The following is a 7,118-nucleotide window of genomic DNA, read 5'->3' on the forward strand; positions in this document are numbered from 1 at the left end:
GTGAGAGTGGCCCCTGGTCTAAAGTTTTTTGGTGGCCCCTGGTGTCCCAGTCCGACACTGGAAAAGAGTAACAAATTAACCAGTAAGAATTAGGAAATTAAGGACCTACTTGTAATCCAAAGTGCAGATAAATGAGTTACACGGCTTGTTCACATTGTGTACTCTCTTCATTATGGAGAAGGCCCACATAAATATGCCTGTGCTAACACAAGAAGCAGCTGCATAACCGGTGACGGAGCAAATCAAGCTGCGGCTGAAATACGATAGAGCATCAAATGAGTCACAAAACAGCACATTTCTCTCTCTCTTGCCCCTCATTCCTCAATAGAAGACCATTTATATCACCAAATTAACAAAAATGTCTCTTTTGAGGTGACACAAGTTATGTCACTCTAGAAAGTATAATCATTCTTTTTCTGAAGTGGAAAATCTGAATTGTATTAAATCGGTTTGCTAATATGAGAGACACCTTTAATATCTTGTCAAATCTGTTTCCTAGTTTTAAATGAATGTTATTCTTTGAATGTATTAGTGTATTCAGTTCACGTCAATGATCAGGGCAAGGTGTGATTAAAAAGTAAGATAAAATCAGATCGATGTAATAACAGGATCTCTCTTTTCTTGCCATCTTGGGTGTGTTACTTGCCCCTTTTCGTCTACTATAAAAGATACTCACTTTACAATCAAAGCCAATATATTTGACATGATGCTTCTTTTCTTCGGGTATTTTTTAGGATTGATCACCAAGCCGCATATTTTTGGACTCCTGGACCGTATACACAATATTAGTAGCAGAGCAACGATGGAAATTCCGGCATCCAGCTGTTTTCAAAAAAAGATAGCTGTCAGTTAAGCGCCCATTGATCTACACCAGTGCTGTCCAACTGGCTGCCCCCCCTTGTGTGGCCCCCCCACATGAAAGTCTAACTGCTGTGTCTGCTTACCATGTGTAAAGACCCCCATACACAGGCCGATAAAATCTGCAGGCAGACCGAGTCGGCAGCTTATTAACCTGTGTGTGGGGCCTTGCAACAGGCCAAAAGTCGGTCAGATCTTGATTGGGCAGGTTAAAAAATCCCAACGGATCATGGTTGCATCTGTGCGTTTATGTGGTCCCGCTATCCGCCCGCCCGTATTGGATGCATTATGATCCGATTGTGGATCAGCCCAATATCGCCCATCTCAATGTGGGTAAATCTGGGCTCGTTTGACAACATCGGCAAACGAGCGGATCTCTACATCTATGGCCACCTTAAGATTTAAAAGGTATCACTACAGAGAATAATTGGCCTCTGCATTGTTTTTACATCTCAGATTTATAAACACCTCAGATTTATAAACTCTTGCATTGCTCACACTTGTGGGGGTGCTGTGTTATCCACAGGGGGGAGGAGGCACATGGATTTAAGGTTATGTCGTAATATGACAACTTTTTTCCTATATGAGTGATGTCATATCCCTGCAGTGACCACCAGGGGTCCCCAACCAGAACCGGGCCTCGGACAGTCCTGAACTGGGCCACCGAGCCTAGCCAGCAATTAATGTGGTGCACCAAATTGGACGCACAGTTGCCGCTGCCCCCCCAACCCCCTCGTGACACCCCCCCCCTTGGTCCTTGCAAAAAATGTTGCCTTTACGCTGGTCCCTAGGCCAAAAGAGGTTTGGGGGCCGCTGTCCTACCACAATTAACATGGACAAGCTCTCATGCTCTACACTTTTAACCTATTAGGCTAAGGGCACACAGGACATTTTGTCACCCATAATAAATCTCAACTACCACAACAAAGCAACACTAGTTTCCTTCCTACTGGCAGTAGTGTGTATTGTCAGTATACAGTGCAAAGCAATCTGAACTTCACATTATTTTGTAACAGGAAAGAACGCAAATGCTTTCCCACTCACATTTGTTACATCCATAAACATTTCTCTTACCAGCAGTATGTGGCGCCAATTGGGATTCAAAAATGTGATCATATTTTGTCCATAAATGCTCCCCAGGACACTACAAAGGAATAAGACAGAGTGAGAAATCTAGACGCATGGGTGTGACACAAATAAATGAATATTAGATTTTGGGAATTCAAAGTTACCATGCTGGAATGCAGACACACACACACACAGAATAAAGCATAAAACACTAGAATATTAGGAACTTACCATCCCATAGAATAAAGAATACAAATGATGCACTGTAGTTTCATTCGAGTTTCTCTGTAGAAAAGGTCAGCGGTGATCAGGGGTGCATTCGTCATATAGCCGCCTCTTATTGAGCTCGTTACACTTTTAAAGATGACTAAGATCCAAAATCCCTAAAGGGTCCAAGAAATACCACATATTTAATGCATCAATAGGAAACAATGAACAATAGTAATTGTCGGGTGAAGTGGCATATATATATATATATATGGTTATAACTGTATGTAACATGCTTTATTATTGTATTCAGTTTGCTCAAAGAGCAGAAAGGAAATAAAAGATTTACCTTATTTGGAATGAATAAACTGGCAATGGAGAATATTATCCGTGTCGCAACAGCTCCAACAAGTATTTGTGAACTACTGTATTTGCCCCATAACAAGCCGAACAACGACGCAATTACTATTCCAGCGACGGGACATACTGTTAAGATAAAAAGATTCGATTGTGAGGCAAAGTGTTAGAAACATTCAACAATAGAAGGTATATTATAAGAGAGCAGTTTGTAATCCAGTACTGATTTACTCAACAGTGGGCAACCCACAAAATAAAGGGACATATTATGGTAGGTAATGAGAGATGACAGCTTTATAGATGATATACAAAGAATACAAACAGTGCAAATAAGATTCATTACTTTTCCTTATAATCCATGGCTTCTCTTCAAAGTTTTCATGTTCTTCTTTCATCCCGTTTAACGAACCTATGGAAAAAAAATCACCAATAAGTCAATGAAAGGAAGTTAGTGAAGATACTCTATTACCTTCTAGAATTAACTCTGTGATTTATTTTGTCTATATCTCATTAGTAAGGCATTTTAAAAGTTATAAAATACACTGACATTTCTAACAGTTGAAAGAAATAAATATTCACAATTCAGCTGTAAAAGAGTCTTAGATTCAAAAGTAGTTTGAAATAAGTTCTACCTTACCCTCAAAAACCACATCGGTGAAGGTATTAACCACCACAAGCAAACCGAGAATTACGATGATTGACACGGAACGGCGAAAGACGGATCTATTGGAATCTTGTTCTTCCATCTTTTCTTCTTCTTCTTCTTCATCAGTCTTGTTTTTCTCAATATCTATATCATCAATCTGTTGTTTCTTGAAATAATTCATTGTTTTTTGTTTGATGTTTTGTAGAGATTGTTTGAAGCTGAAATCATAAGAGAACGAATTTAGATATTATGGAAATAATTGGAACATTTTCTAATTGGACCAGTGTTGTTAGTGGAGTCCCGCAGGGCTCTGTACTAGGTCCCTTGCTTTTCAACTTGTTTATTAATAACCTGGAGGTGGCCATTGAAAGTACTGTTTCTATTTTTGCAGATGATACTAAATTGTGCAGAACTATAGGTTCCTTTGCACAGTGATTTGTCTAAGTTGGGAAACTGGGCAGCAAACTGGAAAATGAGGTTCAATGTTGATAAATGTTGGCAAAAATAATATAAATGCAAGTTATACACTAAATGGCAGTGTGTTGGGAATTTCCTTAAATGAGAAGGATCTTGGGGTCTTTGTAGATAACAAGTTGTCTAATTCTGGGCAGTGTCATTCTGTGGCTACTAAAGCAAATCAAGTTCTTGTATAAAAAAGGGCATTAACTCAAGGGATGAAACATAATTGTGTCTCTTTATAGGTCCCTGGTGAGGCCTCATCTGGAGTATGTTTTGGACTCCAGTCCTTAAGAGGGATGGGAGGGAAGAGTTAAATTATGAGGGGAGACTGACAAGGTTGGGGTTGTTTTCTCTGGAAAAAAGGCGCTTGTGAGGGGACATGATTAGACTTTACAAGTACATTAGAGGACATTATAGACAAATAGCAGGGGACCTTTTTACCCATAAAGAGAATCACGTACCAGAGGCCTCCCCTTCAGACTAGAGGAAAAGAAGTTTCATTTAAAGGAACAGAGTAAGGGGTTCATCACAGTGAGGACAGTGAGGTTGGGAAATGCACTGCCGGGTGATGATTCAGTTAATGACTATAAGAGGGACTTGGATGATTTCTTGGACAGACATAATACAAAGGCTATTGTGAAACTAAACTCTATAGTTAGTATAGATATGGGTATATATAATTTATGTGACAGTAGGGAGTGGGGTGTGTATGGGGCTGGGTTTTCATTTGGAGGGGTTGGACTTGATGGACTTTGTCTTTTTTTCAACCCGATTTAACTATGTAAAATTTAAACTGATCATTTTCAAAGAAACCCCCCCATTGATATATTACCCCAATACCCACAGTATGAAATGTGTGCTTCTATTAGATGTGTTATGCCCCAGCCGCAGTAACAAATATGCTTTTGACATATAGGACACACAGTGACTACTGAGAGTATCAGCTTGTTATAATAAAATACTTCAAAGTTGATCATTTGTGGGAAACATGTTTCACATTAACACCGTATATTTCAATGTGTTCCCAACATATGATATTGCACTGGAGCCCATTTTTTATTAATAAATACTATGAATGACTGAACATATATTGACAGAGTGTTAGGGGGTTATTTACCGAATGTAAAAATTCCGATTTTTTTTTCAATTAAATCGGACTTTTAAAAAAATCACACATTTTTCAGAATTTATTAAACCCCAAGGACGGAAAAGTCAGAATCTGAAAATCCGGCATTTCAGACCTGTCGAGGTTGCATATAAGTCAATATAAGTCCCAATGATTTTTTGAAGCATCCTGGGTTTTGTGCAATACCCCGAAGTGAAAATCGGATGGAAAAATCTGAAAAATTGTGAAAATCTGATTTATTTTCCCCGCAAAACAGATTTACAGGAAAATGTAATAATAAATAGGTGTAAACAACACTTGCGGATTTTATCGGAGTTTATAGCAGAAAATATTGAGGTAAATTCAGACTTTGATAAATAACCCTTAGTGTTGCTTAATCACAACAGAGCTACTAATATAAAGAAACAGCCACAAATGTTGTGTAGCGATTGCTGTTTGCAACAGACAATTACAGCAGTTGGACCGAAAGATATTCAGTTAAGGGGATGCTTTGCTTAAATCTATTTAGTACACACCAACAGAATGACCCAAAATCTCCAAAATAACAGTTTTGGCCTTAAATACACGAAGAATCCATAATTTGGAGTCAAACCACAATTTACAACACTCCCTACCCTGACACTACAGAACAAATAATGGGTTTCATTAAATGAAGTCAAAAGCTTTACAAGTCTAGATGAATATATCTATATATAATTACTAGGTATAAATATATATGATTCAAGGCCATGCGATTAACTGGGATGACAAGAAAGGCGCTCACTTACCAAAAGGTCATTTTGCACTCTGTTCTCGTCGAGTGTAGAATGCAAAATGATTTGTGTTTCACTGGCTACAAGTAATGCCCTTAACTGTATTATGACATCATGATGCTCTCATAATGGTTTCCATAGAAACTCCACAGCTGTTAACAATGAAACAATACTTGACCTTGACTTCATTATGACATCATAATACTCTCCCAGTGGTTGCCATAGAAACACCATACTCTGTTTACCCAGGATAAATTTATACAAATCACTGAAACAAGGGATTCCTAGGCAAGATGGTCGAATATAATAATAATAATATAATAGGGATCTTTAGTTTATTGATTATAATGACTAGGGGGTGGTACCTAACAAATTGCTCCTATCCAGTGATTAAACCTTTTCTTACTGATCAAGTTCGCTTTACGTATTACACAATGGCCTATGTTTGTCACCGTTTTTAAATTGTTTGTGCCGCTGCCTCTTTCCATCTTGTAATTTAAAATTTCCATTGTAATATAAAATGCAATGTTTGCTGACAAACAAAAAACATTGCTCCAATTTTTTTGAATTCGGCCACAAATGTTGTGTAGCGATTGCTGTTTGCAACAGACAATTACAGCAGTTGGACCGAAAGATATTCAGTTAAGGGGATGCTTTGCTTAAATCTTTTTAGTACACACCAACAGAATGACCCAAAATCTCCAAAATAACAGTTTGGGCCTTAAATACACGTAGAATCCATAATTTGGAGTCAAAATGCAATTTAAAACACTCCCTACCCTGACACTACAGAACAAAGAAAGGATTTCATTAAATAAAGTCAAAAGCTTTACAAGTCTAGATGAATCTATCTATATATAATTACTAGGTATAAATATATATGATTCAAGGCCATGGGATTAACTGGGATGACAAGAAAGGCGCTCACTTACCAAAAGGTCATTTTGCACTCTGTTCTCGTCGAGTGTAGAATGCAAAATGATTTGTTTCACTGGCTACAAGTAATGCCTTAACTATATTATGACATCATGATGCTCTCATAATGGTTTCCATAGAAACTCCACAGCTGTTAACTATGAAGCAATACTTGACCTTGACTTCATTATGACATCATAATACTCTACTAGTGGTTGCCATAGAAACACCATACTCTGTTTACTCAGGGTAAATGTATACAAATCACTGAAACAAGGGATTCGTAGGCAAGATGGTCGAATATAATAATAATAATATAATAAGGATCTTTAGTTTATTGATTATAATGACTAGGGGGCGGTACCTAACAAATTGCTCCTATCCAGTGATTAAACCTTTTCTTACTGATCAAGTTCGCTTTACGTATTACACAATGGCCTATGTTCGTCACCGTTTTTAAATGGTTTGTGCCGCTGCCGCTTTCTTTTATGTTGCAAACTCATCCACTAGAATTTGGAACAACCATTGGCCAACTGATTCTCAACTGATACTCAACTAAATGTGCAGACATCAGAAGGCTGGTCCTGCAAACTCTGGCATCTCTTCTGGGGCACCTCTTATCTAGCAATTACTTCTGTATATGGGACCTACTGGCATAAACAAATATTAAATGAATAAAAACACAACACACAAGGATTTGCATATGGTGGCAGTTTAGTGCTTTTGAAAT

This window comes from Xenopus laevis, chromosome 4S (assembly GCF_017654675.1).
Source record: "Xenopus laevis strain J_2021 chromosome 4S, Xenopus_laevis_v10.1, whole genome shotgun sequence".
NCBI classification, from domain to species: Eukaryota; Metazoa; Chordata; class Amphibia; order Anura; family Pipidae; genus Xenopus; species Xenopus laevis.